This window comes from Chiloscyllium plagiosum, unplaced genomic scaffold (assembly GCF_037043375.1).
Source record: "Chiloscyllium plagiosum isolate Xiang-an unplaced genomic scaffold, Cpla_swu_hap1 HiC_scaffold_27, whole genome shotgun sequence".
Classification (NCBI taxonomy): domain Eukaryota; kingdom Metazoa; phylum Chordata; class Chondrichthyes; order Orectolobiformes; family Hemiscylliidae; genus Chiloscyllium; species Chiloscyllium plagiosum.
Window position 1 is genome coordinate 49,569,142 of NW_028270165.1, and position 21,659 is coordinate 49,590,800.

General features: G+C 45.2%; 1 protein-coding gene and 1 non-coding gene across 2 annotated transcripts in view; both read right to left on the bottom strand.

Moving 5' to 3' along the window:
• Positions 1 to 21,659, bottom strand: part of LOC148143976 (uncharacterized) — a 61,944-nt gene that overhangs the window by 12,796 nt on the left and 27,489 nt on the right. The window lies entirely within an intron of this gene.
• Positions 7,349 to 7,420, bottom strand: trnae-uuc (transfer RNA glutamic acid (anticodon UUC)). The gene has a single exon. It is a non-coding gene; the product is annotated as a tRNA-Glu (tRNA).

The window sequence follows — 21,659 nt, forward strand, 5'->3', positions numbered from 1 at the left end:
GTCATTTGGTCTTTCCAGTCGGCACCAGCATTGAACAGTTCATAACTGGATATAAGTATACCGGCATCTAGGTGGTCAGGGTGGGATTTTTTTCACTGCAGCATCGGAGGTTGAGAGATGACCTTAGAGAGGATTATAAAATCTTCAGGGATATCAAAGATGGGAACAGCAGGTATTCTTTCCCTGGGATGGGTGTTTCAAGGTTAGGGAGCAAACGTTGAAGATGAGAGGAGAAATATTTTAGAAAGACATGAGGGGCACCTTTTTATTTTAAGACAGAGAATGGTTCTCATGTGGTATCAATGTCCAGAGCAGGTGGTGGATGCAGGTACAGTTACAGTGTTTAAAAGACATTGGATAAGTACATAGATTCATAGAGATGTACAGCATGGAAACAGACCCTTCGGTCCAACCCATCCATGCCGACTAGATATCCAACCCAATCTAATCCCACCTGCCAGCACCCGGCCCATATCCCTCCAAACCCTTCCTATTCATATAACCATCCAAATGCCTCTTAAATGTTGCAATTGTAATAGGAAAGGTTCAGAGAGTCTGGGCCAAACACTGGCAGGTGGGACTAGTTTAGTTTCAGAACACAGCCAGCATGGACTAGTTGGACTTAATGGTTTGTTTCTGTGCGGTATGACTCTGTAACTGTTCTATCCTGGTCTTAAAACCATTTTCTTACCTCCCCCAAATACCCATCACTTCTTTGTTCTTCAAAGTCAAATGAACTCAGCCTTGAATACATTCAATGACTGACCTAACTGCAGGAAGACATCCCCACTTCTGAACTCAATTCCTCTTGCTCATAAACCACTTGCCTTGCTGATTGCTTGCTGCTCCTGTCTGACAACTGGCATCGACTGGTGTAGAAGGACGCTGAGGCCCCTTTGTCCATCCACACATCATTCCTGATGAAGGGTTCCTGCCCAAAACATTGACTCTCCTCCTCCTCAGTTGCTGCCTAACCTGCTGTGGTTTTCCAGTGCCACACTTTTCAACTCTGATCTCCATCATCTCACTTTCATCACATCTCAACATATCACCATTTAAACAATGCGCCTCCACTCTGCGCTTTTTTTTTAACATCAAAGGCTATAGATTGTGTCACTGCATTTGCCATGTGTTTGTAAATTGAGACAGACCTGGATCAACTTTTTCAGAGTCTGTCCCCTCCCTCGATTCACTCTTTCCTTTCAGTTGCTGCAAGTTAACAATTGAACCCCAGAATGAAACAAAAAATGGAAAAAGTGGTGAGAAACAGACTGTTGTACTCACAAAAGTTAGACAGAGGAAGGAAGTTACAATCTGGGGTGAAGTTCACAGAGAAAGGTGCAGCAGCAGCTTCAGAGCTCACGGTCCAACCGACATATTTCGACAATGGCCGGCTCTGATTGGCTGGAGGACCAGTCTCCTTCCGGTCCTCCAAGGTTATCCATTGGTCCATGGAAAGGAGCTGACGCGCAGTTTCTGCGGGCACCAAGGAATATGCGCAGTGCTTTGCTGACCATGGCGGTCATGCGCAGTGCTTGCTGACACCGTGGAGCATGCTCAGTGTGCAGGAATTTATTACAAATTTTAAAGTCAAAAATCACAAAACACCTGGTTATAGTCCAACAGACTTATTTAGAAGCACTAGCTTTCACAGCGCTGCTCCTTCATCAGGCGGTTGTGGAGTATAAGATCGTAAGACACAGAATATATGATCTTATACTCCACAACCGCCTGATGAAGGAGCAGCGCTCCGAAAGCTAGTGCTGCCAAACAAGCCGATTGGACTGTAACCTGGTGTTGTGTGATTTTTAACTTCGTACACCCCAGTCCAACACGGGCACCTCCACAAATTTTAAGTGTCCAAATGCGAATACGAGAGAAAAATACCAAAGCAATTTTTTGTCGAAATGTTTTTTTTTCCCTGTGCCTAGACATGTTATTCCTTTGGCATTTTGTCTTTTGCCCAGGGTAGAGATATTCCAAAACTAGAGGGTATAGGTTTAGGGTGAGGGGAAAAGATTTTAAAAGATTTAAAAGACTAGGCATAGAACATTCACCCCTTACTGGGCGAAAGTGAGGACTGCAGATGCTGTAAATTAGGGTCGAGAGTGTGGTGCTGGAAAAGCACAGCAGGTCAGGCAGCATCTGAGGAGCAGGAGAATCGACGTTTTGGGCAAAACCCTTCATCAGGAAATAGCCAAGGGGAACTGCAGGGCTGTAGCGTAATCGAGTGGGTCTGGGTGGGATGCTGTTGGGAAGGTCGGTGTGAATGGCCTGCAGGGATGATATGCCTTAGCCATGCTTATATTGAGAAATGGTTGCCCCAAATCTGCTGTGGGACGAGTGGGTTCCAGTTCGTAGGACACTGACACCAGTCCTGGGGAAGGTGGGATTTGTGCTGTCTCTCGCTTCCCATTCTGCCCCTTGTCCATTTTCTCCCCACCCACTGCCCCCGCCCTTTCTCCCCTCTTCACACTGCACCCCGATTCTCTCCCCAACCCTCTGAACCCCAGTCATTCTCTACTCCCCAACCTCTGTCCCCTCTCCATTTCTCTCCCTTATCCACCACCACCAGTGTCCCCGCCCGTCCTTTCTCGTGCCTCAGCCGTCTTTGATCTAGTGGCCGAGCAGAGGTTGATAGCCAAGTTTAGAACACATGAGAATGACCTCAGCCGAGACCCTGGGTTGATGGCACACTACAGGAGACCAGGCTACACAATACACTCTCTCACACACAAGCACACTCTCTTACGTACTCACACGCTCATGCAGACCTTCTCTGATAGACATGCTCTCTCTCAGACACACAGTAATACATCCCCACACTCAAACCTACGCACACACCATCTCTCATGCTTATACTCCATCACACACACACACACACACACACACAAACACACACAGTACCCAGCATGCACACGCACACGCACACACACGCTCTCTCTCATGCATGCGCTCACATATCGAAGTCTTTGGGGTGAATCTGCGTTTGCAGGATTATATATTTGGAAATAGAACCAGTCTCACTCAAGATTAGGATACAGATAGACCCTACCCTCACAGCGTTCATGCATTGTCTGACCTGAGGTGTCACCTCCTTTTATAGAACCTAAAGTTACCTGGAGAATGTGACATTTAAAATGTTCTGGGATTTACAGATTAATGAACCGAAATCTACAACCCGTTTTAAAAGATGAAAGGCTCAACAGCAATCTAGGTTTCTTCAATATAACATTTATGTTACATGACACTATAATCTTTTCTTATATATTTTGTGTCTTATGATCCTCCTCCACAACTTGCAGAAGAGAGCACCGATCTTAAGGAAAGCAGCTCGAGGCGACATTGAACAATAGCAGAGGATGGTTTCGATCCATCGACCTCTGGGTTATGGGCCCAGCACGCTCCCGCTACGCCACTCTGCTGCTGCACGCGTCGCCCCTTCCACAGAACACTTCAGGTTTCCGTCTGGCACGCGGCAGGCACGTTCGAGCCTGATGTCAAAGACCTCCACTGCTGCCGTGTAATATGCTGTTTCGCAGACGTACGGAGGCTGTGTAAATATAAACTTATTTCTAAATTCCCACATTCTGTTGGTCGAACTGTGATTTCACACTGAATCACAACATGTGTCACAGCGCAGACGGAGGCCATGCGGCCCACCTTCGCTCTGCTGGTTCTACACTTAAGTAAACGTGTGTCTCTATTCGTTTCATTCTCTCGCCTTCTCAGCGTAAATCTGCACATCTGAACGTGACCACCGAATTCCCTTTTGTGTCTATTGAATCTTCCTCTTTGTCAATGACAGACAGGGACTTACTGACCCTACCACTCCCTGTACGAAAACGTTCTTCCTAATGTCACTTTTACTTCTTTTCATTCTGACTTTAAAATTCTGCCGAATTTTTGAGGTAGAGGTAAACAGCCAAAGATAATCACCGTCACTGCTTTCCTTCCATCGATCCAACTTTGTGAAACAGTATCTTTCACTGGCGAATAAAACACCTTTGTCCTCAGGTGCCTGCCTCATTTCGACCACGACTTCATGCCCCTCACTGTTCTCGTCTCATTTCCAAACACTTGGCTCATATCCTCAAAAGCAGCTCTGCGGATATCTGCTTGTTCCACCCTGACAGGCAGTGGGTTGCAGATTCCCGACCTGTCCCAATGTGATTGAAATATTTCAACCCCTCCACTGGTTTGCATCTTTAAAAAAACCGTGGAACAATCTCCCTTTCCTTTTGACGACAGTTCTCAACTGTAGTCGGCAGGGTTCACACCTGCGTGGGGAACCCGCAATGGATTTCATGTCCATCGCATTCACCTCTCAGCCCACCAATACAGAACCACACTGACAGCTTCATTTCCCAGGTCTCTCTGCCTGTGGAGCTGAGAAAGAGTGAATCATTGCAGAGTTTGTTTGAATCCAATCATTTCACAGGTTTCGAAACGGTTAAATATCTGCACATGGCGAGTCTGAAAGATGAAATGGACGTTCAGTTAAAAAGAAATACAGAAATTGCAGGAGCAACTCAGCATGTCAAGCAGCATCTGTAGAAAGAGAATCAGAGACAACATTTCAGAACTTTTTTTTTCCTCATCCAGGTACAGCCAAACCTACTGAGTTGCTCCAGCAGTTTCGCTTTCTGTCTCGGACTGTTAGCATCCGCATTCCTTTACGTTAGAAATTCAATCAATTCAGAAACCCCTTTGTGCTTCCTCAGTGGAAAAGATTTCCGTTTGGGAAACATTTTCCTGACACCATTAAAACGCGCAACTTTGCGGTCAAGAAAGCGGTTGGAGCGTGAACAACAAACACGCCGGCCCTGCGTAGTCTCGAACCATGAACTGTGCGTTTACGAGCCGAACGCGCTGACCAATTGCGCCACAGAGACAGGTCCGAGCATCACTCGCACAGTCTCGTTGAGGAAGCTACTATTCAATTCATAATTCAACCTGCCCCGCCCAGAATTACCATTGTCTTCTCTCAGTTCAAACACAGCGAATACTGCAGAAAGCCAACGGGTCGAGCTGCATCTGTGGGAAGGTAAACAGAGCCGACGTTTTGAGTGTGTTACGGTTTTTGTTCAGAACTCAGTGTTTTGCCTCTTCCCGAAGTTGGTCCAGGTCTGTGTCTCAATTGGCAAACACATGGCAAGTGCAGTGCCGCAATGTGAAGTTATCGCCTTGGCTGTTTTAAAAAAAAGTAGTGCATTGTTTAAATGGTGATATATTGGAATGTGGAGAAAGTGAGGACTAGAGGTGAAAGTCGAAAAATGTGGCACTGAAAAAGCAGAACAGGTCAGGTAGCATCTGAGGAGCAGGACAGTGAACGTTTCGGACACAAGCCCTTCATCAGGAATGATGTATTGATGTACAAAGGGGTCTCAGAGTCCCCCCACACCAGTCAATGCCAGTTGTCGGGCAGATGCAGCAGGCAATGAGCGAGGCAAGTGGTATATTACGAAGATGAATTCAGTTCAGAAGTGGGGTCATTGAACATATTCAAGGCTAAATTCATCTGAGTTTTGAACAACAAAGAAGTGGATGGTTATGGGGTGGAGGTAAGAAAATGGTTTTAAGACCAGTACAGGTCGGTCACAGAGTATGACAGCACTGAACAGACCCTTCATCCAACTAGTCCATGCTGAGTATGTTCTCAAACTAAACTCGCCCCACCTACCAGTGTTTGGCCCATAAACCTTCGAACCTTTCATATTCATGTACTTATCCAAATGTCTTTTAAACGTTGTAACTGTACGTGTATAAAATCATGAGGGGTATGGATAGGATAAATAGACTAAGTCTTTTCCCAGGGGTGGGGGAGTCCAGAACGAGAGGGCATGGGTTTAGCATAAGAGGGGAAAGATACAAAAGAGATCTAAGGGGCAACGTTTTCACGCAGAGGATTGTACGTTTATTGAATGAACTGCCAGAGGAAGTGGTGAAGTCTAGTACGATTGCAACATTTAAAAGGCATTTGGTTAGGTATATGAATAGGAAGGGTTTGGAGGGATATGGGGCCGTGTGCTGTCAGGTGGGACGAGATTGGGTTGGGATAGTTGGTCGGCATGGACAAGTTGGACCAAACAGTCTGTTTCTGTGCTGTACATTTCTGTGACTCTATGACTTCTTCTGGACGTTCATTCTGCACTCAGACCACTCTCTTAAAAACGATCCTTGTTCTGTCTTTATAAAATCTTTCTCTACTCACCTCAAAATATTTGCTCCCTGATCCTGAAACCCCCAGCTGAGGGAAAGGACACCTGTTGTTCACCTCATCCGTATCCCTCATGATTTTATAATCCTCTATATGCAGTGTGTAGTGGCTCATTGAAATAATGTCCTGATGCAGCTTCGTTTGTGGGTGTTGGGATGATTGCTTCTGTGGTTAAGCACTTGGTTTGCGTGTGTTGTTTTTCTGTAGACGCTAGTGTGAAGTTCCCTATTGACTGTTCGCTCTACTGTGACATCTAAGAATGGGACTTTGTTGTTGTTCTCCTCCTCTTCAAACCAGGAGCCCCCCTCAGGCCATAGTCTCACTACTTGGAACACCAATATACAGACTAGTCAAAGGCCTCCACTGAAAACACCAAGTCGAAGATTCACGCCACTCCATTTATTCCATCCAAGAATTCCTGAACACCAAAGACACTAAGTTAGAAGAGGATGGAATAATGATGTCCTTTGACATAACAGCCCTGTTCACATCCATTAACATCAACGTGGCCAAAGAAAACTGAAGACACTACTCGAAGAACCAAAGACACAAATACAGCACCAACTTCATCAGCAAAGATAGCACTATCCACCTTGTGGAACTGTGCCTTAACCACCCACTTCATATTCAGTAACAAGCCTCAAACAAATCAACGAAACACCCATGAAACCACCAGTATCAGGATTCCTAGCAGAAGCAATAATGCAGAGTCTCAAACCAACAGCCCTTCCAACGATCCAACCCAAACTTTGTGTCCGCCACAGTGATGACACTTTTGTCATCAAAAAATGAAGCAAATTAGAGGAAACCTACAACACCATCAACAATATCCTTACTGGCATAAAATTCACAAAAGAGGAGAACAACAACAAAGTGCCATTTCGAGATGTCACAGTAGAGCGAACAGTCAATGGTAAATTCAAAACAGCGTCTACAGGAAAACAACACACACGAACCAAGTACTTAGCTACAGAAGCAATGATCCCTACACATCCAAACAAGCCTGAATCAGGACACTATTTCAACGAGGCAATACACACTGCAGTAGCCAGGAACGACGAAGACCAAGAAGGAACTGCACAGCGCATTTAAGGAGAATGGGTAGGCAAAATATCCACTGAGAAATACTTCCCTGACCGGGAATCGAACCCGGGCCGCAGCGGTGAAAGCGCCGAATCCTAACCACTAGACCATCAGGGAGACAGCAGTACTCCCTCACAGCTCTAATATAAATTGCTTCCCTGCCCGGAAATCGAACCTGGGCCACGATCGTGAGAAGGCTTCCACCAATGTCATTGCTTGTATCCATTGCTCCCGATGCGGTCTCCTCTACATTGGGGAGACTGGAGACTCCTCGCAGAGTCAAGTCACAGCGCTTGAGGGAACATCTCCAGGACACTCGCACCAATCAACTCCATCACCCTCTGGCCCAACATTTCAACCCCCCTCCCACTCTGCTGAGAACATGCAGGTCCTGGGCCTCCTCCATCGCCGCTCACTCCCCACCCGATGCCTGAAGGAAGAACGCCCCACCTTTCGCCTCTGATAAATTCAACCCCAGGACATCAATGTGGACTTCACCAGTTTCCTCATTTCCCCTCCCCCCACCATACCTCAGTTCCAACCTTCCAGCTCAGCGCTGTCCTCATGACCTGTCCTACCTGCCAATCTCCCTTCTCAACTGTTCGCTCCACCCTCCTCTCTGACCTGTCACCTCCATCCCCACCCCCATTCACCTATTGTACTCTTTGCTACCTTCGGCCCAGCACCCCCCAATTTATCTCGCCATCCCTGGAAGGATCCTGCCTCTATTCCTGAGGAAGGGCTTAAGCCCGAAATGTCGATTTTCCTGCTTCTCGGAAGCTGTCTGACCTGCTGTGCTTTTCCAGTACCATTCTGATCTAAACTCTGGTTTCCAGCATCTGCAGTCCCCACTTTTGCCTACCCAATAAACCCAGTGCGACGATTTCACATCAACAAACTGACACTAGCAGACACAACGTCTGCAGAAACCCTAGCCACATTACTTTACATTAAAGACATCTGTGAAATGATTTCCAGATAACTCAACTCTCTCAGCATTAAACAACGGCTAGTGAACCTTAAATACAAACAACCCGCGAACGAATGTTATTTACAAAATACCATACAAGGAAATATATACATGAACTCTGCCGCACAGTTCTCTGTGGCAAGAAATGCTGGGATGAGATAAGGAAGATTTTTTTCAGCCAAAACGAATCGGCACTAACTGGACAGCCATTTAAAATCAACGCTGTCAGGCCAGGATGGAAGATTGGAAGGGACAATTAGTTCTTCTTATTTCCTGAAGATTTACAAAGCTGAGACTGGGTTTTGGTGTTTGTTCCCTTTCCACTCCCAGAAGCCGCAGTGGTTGGGGCGGTGAGTTGGGGAAAGTGAAATGTGCCCGTGAGCAGCGTGTGGGGCTCTTTCAGCTTCCCCTCCTCTGACAGCGCTGTGACGTGACTCTGATGTTCTCAGGGACACTTACTGACGGGAGACAGTGAAAAGAGTCTCGTTCCTTCAGATCAGGAATTCAAACCGTATGCCGGCTTCAGGACAATGAGAAAGATTAATTGGGGTGTGTGAAGAAGCTGTGAGCTGCATTTCAAATAGGTAGGTGGAGTCAGATGCGTCATCCATTGCGCCCCTGGCACTGTGCGGACCTGACGCCGCCATGCTGCAGAGTTCTGACGTTATACGGACATGGGCAGCAATGGGAACATTCACAAGGTGAACAGCCAAAGATAATCACCGTCACTGCTTCCCTTCCATTGTACCAAATTTGTGAAGCAGTATCTTTCACTGGCAAATAAAACACCTTTGTCCTCAGGTGCCTGCCTGATTTCGACCACGACTTCATGCCCCTCACTGTTCTCGTCTCATTTCCAAACACTTGGCTCATATCCTCAAAAGCAGCTCTGTGGGTATCTGCTTGTCCCACCCTGACAGGCAGTGGGTTGCAGATTCCCGACCAGTCCCAATGTGAGTGAAATATTTCAACCCCTCCACTGATTTGCATCTTTAAAAAAACCGTGGAGCAATCTCCCTTTCTTTTTGACGACAGTTCTCAACTGTAGTCGGCAGGGTTCACACCTGCGTGGGGAAACCGCAATGGATTTCATGTCCATCGCATTCACCACTCGGCCCACCAATACAGAACCACACTGACAGCTTCATTTCCCAGGTCTCTCTGCCTGTGGAGCTGAGAAAGAGTGAATCATTGCAGAGTTTGTTTGAATCCAATCATTTCACAGGTTTCGAAAGGGTTAAATATCTGCAAATGGCGATTCTGGGTGTTTCATCCCGAAAGATGAAATGGGCGTTCAGTTAAAAACAAAACCAGAAATTGCAGGAGCAACTCAGCAGGTCAGGCAGCATCTGTAGAAAGAGAATCAGAGACAACATTTCAGAACTTTTTTTTCCTCATCCAGGTACTGAGTTGCTCCAGCAGTTTCGCTTTCTGTCTCGGACTGTAAGCATCCGCAGTCCTTTACGTTAGAAAATCTATCAATTCAGAAACCCCTTTGTGCTTCCTCAGTGGAAAAGATTTCCGTTTGGGAAACATTTTCCAGACACCATTAAAAACGCGCATCTTTGCAGCCAAGAAAGCGGTTTGAGCGTGCACAACAAACGCGCCGTCTCGGGGTGGTCTCCAACCACCAACCTACCGGTTAACAGCCGAACGCGCTGACCAGTTGCGCCACAGAGACAGGCCCGGCCCTTCCTGCACAGTCTCGTTGAGGAAGCTACTATTCAATTCATAATTCAACCTGCCCCGCACAGAAGTGCCATTGTCAAAGCACTGATAACATGGTAGTCTGGTGTCAGCTCGATTTCAGGTCCTGATTTCTCTGTCCTCTGGTCCCCCTGTTCCCACAGAGTACAATGTTGTCTGTTCTCAGCTCTACTCGATTTCTGCTGAATCTTTGACCCCCTTTTACACCTTCTGGAGCAATAAAATATTCTGAGCCTCCAGGAAATGACACCTTATTTTTTCCCCCTCCTGATTTTAAAAATCTCTATAAAGTTATCTGTCAACTTGCTAGGCTTCGTTGGAAAAATGTCCCAGCTTCTTCTTAACTCAAACCCTCCATTCCCAGCAGCACGCTGGTAAAGTAGGGAATAGGGATTTGTATCAAATCACATAAATGTACTGTCTGAAAAAATCTGGCTGTGTTCTTGCCTGAGATATTGAGAGTCCCTGGTGTAAGTAATTACGAATGCAATTATTTTGGTCACAGAATTGAACAATCATTTTGCAACAAAGGGGTCTACTCTGATAAGGAGATAGCGGTCATTTCTAGGGTAACTGAACAGTTTGTAGATCAGGGAGATGAAGTTCCAGACACTTGGGAAAGGCAAGAAATGACTGTGATAAATAAGACAAAGAACTGTGGATGCTGGAAAACTGAAACAAAAACTGACAACACTGGAAAAACTCAGCAGGACTGGAAGCATATGTGGAGAAAAAGCAGAGTTAAGGTTTCCAGTCCAACAACTCCTCTTCAGGATTCTGAAATAGTTTGTGAGAACCTCTTAAGACTACTGCTCCGCTTTAAGACAATAATACACAGGAGCAGGATGAGGCCATTTGGCCCATCGAGTCTACTCCACCAGTCGATCATGGCTGATATATTTCTCCATCCCATTCTGCTGCCTTCTCCTCATAGCCCTTGACCCCTTACTAATCAAGAACCTATCTCTGTCTTCAATGCCCTCAATGACTTGGCATCCTCAACCCTTCTCCTAGTGGAAACATCATCTCCACATCCACACTATCCGGTAATAGAGTGGCACAGCGCTGCCTGACCCACTGTGATCTTCAGCATTTGTTGTTTTCAGGAAGGATTCCAGCATCTACAACAACGCGCTTCTAAATTTTGTACCCAGTTGGTTAGCTCTCCCTGGATCCCGTGAGATTTAACCTGACTCAACAATCCACTGTGTGGTACAATTAACAAAGTTCCCAGGCCCCACCTCCTTTTGCACACGTAAGTAGCACAATCAGTGGTGAGCACTGCTGCGTTACCGCACCAAGCACCAGCGTTCGATTCCAGCCTTGGGGCGACTGTCTGTGTGGAGTTTGCACATTCTCCCTGCCGTGTCTGCGTGGGTTTCCTCCGGCTGCTCTGGTTTCCTCCCAAAGTCTAACGATGTGCGGTTTCGGGAGAAGTGACCATACTAAATGGGCCCAGAGTGTGCAGTAAGTGTAGTGTAGTGTAGTGTAATGGGATAGGGGAAATTGTATGCATGGGTTACACTTTGGATGGTCTGCGTGGACTTGTTTGGCTGAATGGCGTGTTTCCACATTGTAGGAATTCTACGTGGCATTCCCCCAACTCCAGAGTCTCAGCACTCTTGGCTTTTCCCATGGACAGTGTTGGGGAGGGAAACAATGTTTTACACGGGAGGGAGGTTCAGCGAGTGTGAAGCTAAAAGTACACGCAGTGCATTACTTGAGCTGTTTACCCCGGTATACCAGAGGCTGAGGGGTGACCTTACAGACGTTTATAGAGTCATGCGAGGTATGGATAGGTTAAATAGACAAAGTCATTTCCCAGGGATGGGAGAAGTCCAGAACAGGAGGGTAGTATGTTTGGCGTGAGGGAGGCAAGTGTAAGGCATGATCTGCCGGAGGAAGTAGTGGATGTAGGTCCAATTATAGCATTTAAAAGGCGTCTGGATGGATATATGAATAGGAAGAGTTCAGAGGGATATGGGCCAAGTGCTGGTAAATGAGACGAGATTAATTTAGGCTATCTGGTCGGCAGGGATGAGTTGGACCGAAGGACCTGTTTTTGTGTTGTGTATCTCTATGACTCTGGCTTGCCCATAATGTTTGCCATGCCTGTATGTTCAGTTTCTGTCTGGTGTCGGTGCCAATGCCTTGATATCGCATTTCCTCCACCTCCCCAGATGTTAACCATTCCGTGTCTGGATGTTTCTCAAGAAGCTGCATTGAAGGTTCATCCTGAATTGGTACTTTTTTTGCTTCCCAAAATCAGACTTACTCACTCCTACATATCGTGAAAGATACTAACTTTCAGGTGGATGTATCCAAAATTCAGAGGTGTCTGTCTTGATGTTTTCACTTTTCGGTCTCTGTAAGATCCTGAATCAGTACCATGCGGAGAATTAGTTTGAGCGGAGTGAGAATAGAGGAGTGAGAGGGGGTGGGATGGTGCTTTCAATTTTGTGGAAAAAGAAAAGAATGTTCTGCGTAAAGTAGAATTGCTTGTTTGGAATTTCTCACCTGGACTGACAGTGATGATTTTTGTAATCTCTTTTTACAGATTATTTGAAGATCTGAAGACGCAAGTTTCAATATCAATAGCTGAAGGGCTTTGCCTGAAACATTGACTCGACCGCTCCTCGGATGCTGCCTGATCTGTTGTGATTTTCCAGCATTGCACTTTGACTCTGACCTTTCAGCATTTGCAGTCCTCAATTTCACGTCAATGTCTGACAGTCACTGAATCCATCGGGACTATAACAATTTTCGACCATGATTCTGTGAGAAGGAACCAAGCTTTTTAGTTCCTGCTTCAGTACGTTTTCAGCATCAGTGAGACTGGAAGAGAGACCCTACTGTTGCAGTACTTTGGTTGTGGAGCCAGTAAATGTTATACAGACTGGGAAGAGGAATTCACGGCAGAGAGGTACTGTACACGCGTTTGTGTGCAGGTGAAGCTTCGGTCATGGAGAAACCTAAGGAATCCCGTCCCGTGGAGAAACCGTGGAAGTATGGCGACTGTGGGAAAGGCTTCCGTTTCCCATCTGACCTGGAGACTCATGGGCGCAGTCACACCGGGGAGAGACTGTTCTCCTGCTCTGAGTGCGGAAAGGGCTTCAGCAATTCCTCCCGCCTGCTGAGCCATCAGCGGGTCCACATTAGGGAGAGACCCTTCAGCTGCCCTGAGTGCGGGAAGACCTTCAGCATTTCCTCTGTCCTGCAGAGGTACCAGCGGGTCACACAAGCGAGAGGCCATTCTCCTGCCCCGAATGCGGGAAGACCTTCAGCTATTCCTCCGTCCTGCTGACCCACCGCCGGGTCCACATATTGGAGAAGCCCTTCAGCTGCTCCAAGTGCGGGAAGGCCTTCAACGATACCTCTGCCCTGCTGAGGCACCAGCGGGTCCACACCGGGGAGAGCCCGTTCACCTGCCTCAAATGCGGGAAGGGCTTTAACCAGGCATCCCACCTTCGGGTCCATACCGGGGAGAGGCCCTTCCCCTGCCCAGAGTGCGGGCAGGCCTTCAGCAATTCCTCCCACCTGCTGAGGCACAGGCGGGGCCATACCGGGGAGAGGCCGTTCACCTGCCCCGAGTGCAGGCGGAGGTTCTCATCATTCTGCACCTTGCAGAAGCACCAGCGGGCACACCAGTGCTCCCAACAATCTGATTCTGCTGGTGAAACTGCTGTGGGTCACTGCCAGGACTGAACCCCTGCCCATTCTGACAGTGCTTATAGCGGGAGAGTCGGTCGGATTTTTTTGTTTTATGCCGTCGTGCTCCCCACCCCCGCAACTTTGCTTCCAGTGGGCACTGCTGCTCGTTGAGACCAGGAGCTGTTCTCTCTAGTGTTTTCTGTCCAGTTAAAGAATTATTTGCTCTGTCTGGGAACGAGCCCCAGTCTGTAAGAAATAGCTGAATACTTCAGGGTGTCCATTCACATTCAGCAGTGACTTTGAAATTAAATTTACGGTTATGTGCCTGTGAACAACTCATCATCGAAGAATTGCCCAACGGGTTGGCAATGCATTGTTGGGAATTGATTGCTTCAATTGATAATTTAAAAAATTCTCTTCCATAATTTACCCCTTAATTTTGTGTCTATGGGATGGTGGAGGACTTGATCATAAGGCTTAAATCATCGCTATTAACTGGATTATTTTGTTTAACTTTGCCCTAGTAAATTTGCGGTATTCATAATTGTTTGTTCTTGTTTAAATTATAATTCTGGTGTGCAAGATGTGTTCATCAAGTGTGGTCCTCTTGATGAAACTGCTGTGGGTCACTCCCAGGACTGAGCCCCTGTGCATTCTGACAGTGTGTTTGTGCAGTGGGAGAGTCAGTGGGCTTTTTTGTTTTATGCCCTTGCCCCGCCCTGTCCCGCCGCCAACTTTGCTTCCATTGGGCGTTGCTGCTTGTTGAGCCCAGGAGCTGTTCTCTCTAGATTCTACTGTCCATTTAAAGAATTGTTGGCACTTTCTGGGAATGAGTCCCAGCCTGTAAGAAATAGCTGAATACTTTGGGGTGTCTATTCACATTCAGCAGTGACTTTTAAATTGGATTTACAGTTACGTGTCTGTGAAACACTCATAGTCCAAGTATTGCACAAAGGCTTGGCAATACATTGTTGGAAACTGTTTGTTTGAATTGGTAAGTTTTTTTAAAAAATTCTTTCTTAATTTGCCGCTGAAATTTCTATTTCTGAGATGATGGGGGACTTGATCAAAGGGTTTAATTCATTGCTATTAATTAGATTATCTACTTAACTTTGGCCTAGAAAAGTTGCCGTATTTATAATTGTTGGTTTTTGTTTAAATTATAATGTTGATGTGCAAGATCTGTTCTTCATCAAGTCTGGTTAGGAACAGTTGAGAAATTGAGGGACATTGCATGTTTTAATTTCACTGTGTTGTGAATCTGGTGAGAGTGACATTCATTTGTATTTGGTTGCTTACCCTTAGTTGTAATGTCTTTCACCCCAACTATTCACTATGGGAGTGAGTTCCACAGTCTCACCACACTCTGAGGTTTTTCATGAAATCTTTAGTACAGAATTGGAAGGGAAAGTGTTGACGAGGGCAGAATATAGGGTCTTAAATGCAAAAGCCAGGAAGTCATTCGACAAAGTAAAACCATGACAATGTAGGGACAAATAAGGAACTTTGACAGCAATGAAGAGGTCACACGTCAGATTTCAAGATAATGGTCGTGACAAAAAGAAAAAGTACTCTGCTGATATTGGATATTGTAATTAAGCAAGTTTCGAGATGCTGCAGTTGGTTGAATATGATGACGTAAGCGATAAAATAACCAAAACCACGAATGTAATTTGATGCCGGTAACCATAAAGCAAGAGTATACTGTTGCTTGATATAGGTCAATTGCGTGCAAGTAGGCCATTCAGCCCATCGAGTCAACATTGACTGACCGTCCCACCCAAAACCAGTTCGTTACTCTATCTCTGTAACACTGCATCTCCCATGGTCAATCTACAGTCACCTGCACATCCTTTGGACTGTGGTAGGAGGCCAGAGCACCAGAGGAAACCAACGCAGACACAAGGGGAGAATGTGCAAACTCCTCACAAAGGGTGGGTTCAAACTCAGATCACTGATGCCGTGAGGCAGCAGTGCTACCCACCGTGCCACCACCACATGCTGCTTTCTAAAGAAGTTAATTTCAAAGACTTGGGAACACTTGAGAGAAAAACAAAACTCTCCTATCTTAAATGAGAGGCTAGTCTCTGGCTAGAAATGAGTGGACATTACATTTACATTCAGTCCTCTCCAGATGTTATACAGCTTCATCAGATCATCTGTTTCTTCTAAACGCAAACTGATACAAGCCCAGCCTGACATCTCCTTGTCCCCGATTATAAGTTGAGTAAATCAGCGACCCTCGACCTCACTGGCATGACACAGGATGCCCTCAATCCAAGTTGACCTTAATTGTCTAACCTCTTGACGCCCACGCCACCATGTCGTCAGCCGCAACTCAGCCCTGAACGAGAGCAGAGGAACTGAATAGACAGCAGTGAGGTGGACATTGCATTCCCAGAGAATATTGTTCAAGTGAGAAAGTTGTTCAGCTCACATTCAGATCATTGCAGGGATCATATCTCCTCTCATTTAAATATCTTAGATCCCAATAACGGTCTAGTTTTGTTGTACATTGTGTGTGTTTTACCTGATTTTCTGTTGCTGTCATTCCCTTTGGGTGTGTGAATTCAGTACCAGATAATAGGCTCAGTTCTGAATTATCCTTGAGGATTGGTGTAGAACGTACAAAGTGTCAGTCATAATGGAAGAAGCTGTACTGTTCATTTAACCCTTTGCTGTCATTGTCCAGGGACTGAATGAATGGGGAAGTATAGAGGGAGTTTTACTCTGTATCTAACCCAATGCTCTCTCTGTCTTGACAGTGTTTGTTGGGGACAGTGTTGAGGTAGCTTCACTTTCAATTTAAGAGTAGAGGAAGCTTTATTCTGATTGTAATCCCATGCTGTCCTTGTCCTGGGAATGTGAGATGGCATCTGTAATTGAAGTGAATGCAGACGTGCTGTGGGAGTGGAGGGTACTTCTACCTGAGCACACCCATCTTTGAGATTGCTGTGCTAATCAAGACACTCTCAGACACCTTCATTCACTTTTCCAACCAACCACAGGGTGGTTAAGGATGATATAAATGCAAGCATTGCCAGCGATGCCCACACACCATGCATGAATAAATACTTTTTGTTTAAAAGTTACATTCACGTTTCAAACCCTCTAATGTATGATTACTTACATGGAAAATTCCTGTCAGTTTCGAATATCATTTTAAAACATAGGAATGTGTCAACCATGTAGAAATATAACAAGAACAACAAATGGAGAAGTTAACAGGTAATGAGCAGGACCAGAATGCTGAGTCAGTATGACCTCCATGGCTGAGAGAGTTCTCCCAGATGTTGAAGTTACACCAGTGCCTTTTACTCTTGCAGCTTGCCAAAAGTTTGTCCCCGATGTAAGATCATTCAATGACCCGAAGAACTAACTGTTTTTATCTCCATAGCTGCTGCCAGACTTGCTGAGTAATTCCATCCCTTCTGTTTTATTCTTTTATCGGATTTGAGCTTCCCTAAGTCAGTGTAATGAAGAACTGCAATGCTGGAGATCTGAAACACAAAAATGCACCAATTGCTGGAGAAACTCAATAGGACTGGAAGCACAAGTGGAGAGAGAAGCAGAGTTAGCATTTCAAGTGCTGTGACCCTTCTTCACAACAGTTCTGGGCGCATGCCAGGATATTGACTCTGTTTCTTTCTCTCTCTCTCCACCGGTGTTGCCAGACTGGCTGAGTTTCTCCAGCACTTTCTGTTCTGACACTTTCACAAGGTTGATGGTGTATATCCATCCCTAAGTGCAAGGTGTCTTGCTTATGCCAATTCAGAGGGCAATTTAAGAGTCAACCACATTGCTGTGGGTCTGGAGTCACATGTAAGCCAGACCAGGTAAGCATGGCAGTTTCCCTCCTGAAAGGACATTGGTGAACATGGGCTTTTATGACAATTGACGTCAGTGCCATCGATACCATACTGAGACTAATTTTGTGTTCCCCATTTATGATTTGAATTATTCACATCTCACCTCTTGCTGTGGTGGGATTTGAACTCATGTTCCCTGGATTACTCATCCTGTGACATTATGTCCACACTGTTGTTTCCCATCTTTTGCTATTTTGTGTTTGCTCTTTACGTCTTTATCCTCAGATGTTTGGGAAATTGAACCTGTTTAAAAGATTGCCCTAAACCTGCCCCTTTGACCAAGTCTTTGGTCACCTGTCCTAGTCTGTGCTCCACTCTTGTGATTTTTAAAGGAATTCTCATTATGTTCACGTGAAGCACTTTGAGATAGTTAACTGTACCACAGGTATTATTTGAATGCAGCTTGTATCCCTATCTTAATATCTGAAAATACAGGGTCATATTTTAAAAGTAGAAGACAAAAATGAGGATGATTTTTTTTCTTTCTCATGGTTGTGTGTCTTCCTCAAAAGGCAGTGAATTCAAAATCTTTAAGGCAGAGGTAGATAGGTTCTTGCTAACCAAGTGGGTGACAGATTGTCGGGGATGTGGAGGAATGTAGAGCTGAGGTTGTATTCAGATCAGCCATGATCTTATTGAATGTTGCAGCAGGCTCGTAGGGCCTAGTGGCCTACTCCCGCCCTTTGTATCAAGCAGTCTGTGTCTCCCCTCTTATAGCTATGAACTGGATAATTCCTTTCCAATATTGCGCCTTGCAGACAGTTAAGTGAACACCAGATGGTCTCCTATTGGGAGCAGGCATATTGTAGCAATTGCAATATTTCTTGTGTTAATTTTGTTGCTTCTTACTCAGTATTGCTGAGAATCATCTAAATAAAAACCAAAACACTTCTATAATTATCGCACCAATGGAAGTGTTGGTTTGGATGTAACATTATTGAATTAGCCATTCCCATCTTTTCCAGAATTCTATATTTAAAGCCCTCGAGTCTGGTTTCTAGCCCTGAAACAGTTCTTATCAAGGTCATATTTGACATCCTTTGTAACGGTGACAGGGATGAACATTCCCTCGTCGACCTGCGGACAGCCTTGATCAGGGTTAATGACAGTACTGACCCTCTCCAACATCGCTGTATCCTCTGGGAGGGTCTGCTTTTAGCGTCTTCCGTTCTTATTTATTTAACCGTAGCTGCTGGTGTTGGCATCTATACTGATGATATCCAACTGTGCCTGAACACCATTTCTCTCCCGACTCCTCTGTCATTCATAATTTATCAATAATTTCATCTGAATGCCTGCCCAATTTCCAGCATTGGATAACCAAAAACATTCCCTTAGTTAAATATTGTGAAGTGTGAAGCCATTCTTTTAGTCCCCAAGTTCGACCTGAGCACCCCCCGCCCCTCCCCCAACCCCAGTAACTCTGTTGACATCCTTCTTGTCACATTTAAAACTAGGATCGATAGATTCGTGATCAGTCGGGGGATGAACAGTTACAGGGAAAGGGCAGGAAAGTGGATGTGGGGAATGCCAGATCAGCCACGATCCTACTGAATGGAGGAGCAGGCTCAAGAGGCTGAATGGCGTATTGCTGTTCCTATTTCTTGTGGATCCCGAGCCCTTACCTCTGATACAGGACACTGACTTCAGTTTGTGCCATTACTGAGAGTGCTGATGTTCCCTTGTGTAATATCAACAACTTAGCAGCTGCTGAAACCTCTTGCTCCTTTGTTACCTCTGAACACAATAAGCCAATGTGTTCAGGGGAGGCGATGGCCACTTTATTGTCCCCAGACCATTCACCCAGGTAATGTTCACGGGATTTGGGTTCAAAACCTGCCACGGCAGATGGTGGAATCTGAATTCAATATAAATCTGGAATTAAGAGTCAAATGATGAAATCGTTGTGGTTTGTTGTAAAAACTTATCTGGTTTCCTGCTGTCCAAACCTGGTCTGATCTACATGTGATTCAGATCCACTGTCAGCTGGTTGAATCTTCACTGCACTTTCTATCAAAACCTCCAGGCGGAAGTTCACTATAACCTCCCTACTTTTATATTCCATTGAAAGGCCAATCTCCCTTTTGCCTTCCCGATTACTCACTGAACTTGGATGAAGAGTTCATGTCATCCTCACCACCTGCATTCTAATCAACTGTCTCTACTGCAGTCCTGGCAAGAGTACATTCACTTTACTTATCCAAGTAATTCATATAAATATAGTAAATAATTTTGTGCCCCAGCACTGATCCCTGTGGAACGTTGCTAGTTATAAGTTGCGATCCTGAGCATGCCCCTTATCCCTTCTGTATCATTGGTTAGCCAATCATCTATCCTTGCGATTAGACTGTTTCCAATATCATGTGCATATCATTGGCTCTGCCAGCAAGTCTTCCCAAACTTGAAAAAGTGGTGGTGAGCTGCCTCTTAAATTACTTCACAAATATGATGTGGTTTATAATAAAGGTTCAGGAGCGAGTTCCAGGATTTTGATCAATAACATCGAAGCAATGCGTATATGTCACAGTTGGAATGTTGTGTTCACACTTATCTCCTCTTGCTGGTTGAAGTGATGGAGTGGAAGTTGCTCTTGAAGAGCCGCCACTCATATAATCAAGCCAGACAGATCAATTGTGGCCAAAGACACTGCCATTTTGACTTCTCATCAATCTACATTCTTTCCATCCAAGTTTTAGTCACATCAAACTGCCTCGCAATGCTGTATGGCCACAGTAAACTATAATAACGTGAAGATCGCTGGGATGATTTTCTACATCCGACTGCAATATAATCACAAAGCATTGTTTCCAGTTTTGGTGGAACAAACGACATCGTATTGGTGGATAATTACAGTTAGTGCAAACATAGCTATCCATCGATATATAGTAATTCTGATCACTTCAATGGCCAAATTTCAATTCAGAAACCAAGTGCACTCGGCTGCTTGTAACACAGACAACATGACAAAATGGCTCATAGGAGGAGAAATGGGACATTCAGGAGGAGTGTAATGTTTGCTTTTGGTCACCTCCACAATTGTTAGAAAAACAGGTTGAAAGGATTCTTAAAAGGTGGCTGAAGTAATAATGTGGCATAACACTTCAGACAGCGCAAAGTGGAAGATCACTTTCTAGTGGAAGAAAAAGACATATCTTATTTCTGAAAGAACTGGGAAACAGAAGAGGGAATGAAATCTGACTTGGGAGCCATTTCCTAATTGTTGAGAATGTTGTTTCATCACAGTCTTGGTTTAGAGCATAAGCTCTTCATCAGGAATAAAGGGTGGCCCAAGGGGGCTGAGAGGTAAATGGGAAGGAAGTGGGGCTGGATGAATGGCAGCTGGGAATGCAATAGGTAGATGGAGGTAGGGATTGATGGTAATAGGTCAGAGATGAGGGTGGAGCAAATAGGTGAGAAGCAATGTGGACAGGTATGACAGGTCAAGAGGTTGGTGTCGAATTGGAAGGTTGGATCTGGGACAAGGTGGGGGAGAGGAATGAGGAAACTGATGAAATCTACATTGATACCATGTGGTTGGAGGGTCCCAAGTCAGAAGGTGAGGTGTTTTTCTTACAAGCGTCGGGTAGCAAGAGTTTGGCAGTGGAGGCGGCCCAGGACTTGCATGTCCTTGGCGGAATGGGAGGGCGAGTTAAAGCGTTCAGCCACAGGGCGTCGGTCGTTTAGTTTTAGTGTCCCAGAGCTGTTCCCTGAAACGTTCCGCGAGTTGGCGTCCAGTTTCCCCAATGTGGATGAGACCATATTGCAAGCAATGGACATAATCTTATAAATAGATTGCATAAATCTTAGCCTGCCAGAGCTCTTTTCTTTAATTAAATTAAAGAAAATTTTAACTAAATTGGGTGACTGCATGAAACGGTTTGTTGGTCAGATTTGAATCATCACTCCCAAATGAGACAATGCCATGAATATCAGTGAACTGCTCTTTTTGTTAAAAACCACAAGTTCTTGATGTATTTTCACAACTTACTGGTATTCACATCTGCACATTCAATGTCAAACTCTGACATCAGAAATGAAATTACACCATTAATTTTGACTTTCAATATTCGAAGAAGCAAATTAATAGCACACAGTCAATACCCAGTCTGAATAATATGAAATTAAATTTGACCAAAAAAACATAAAACCAAGCTGGGAG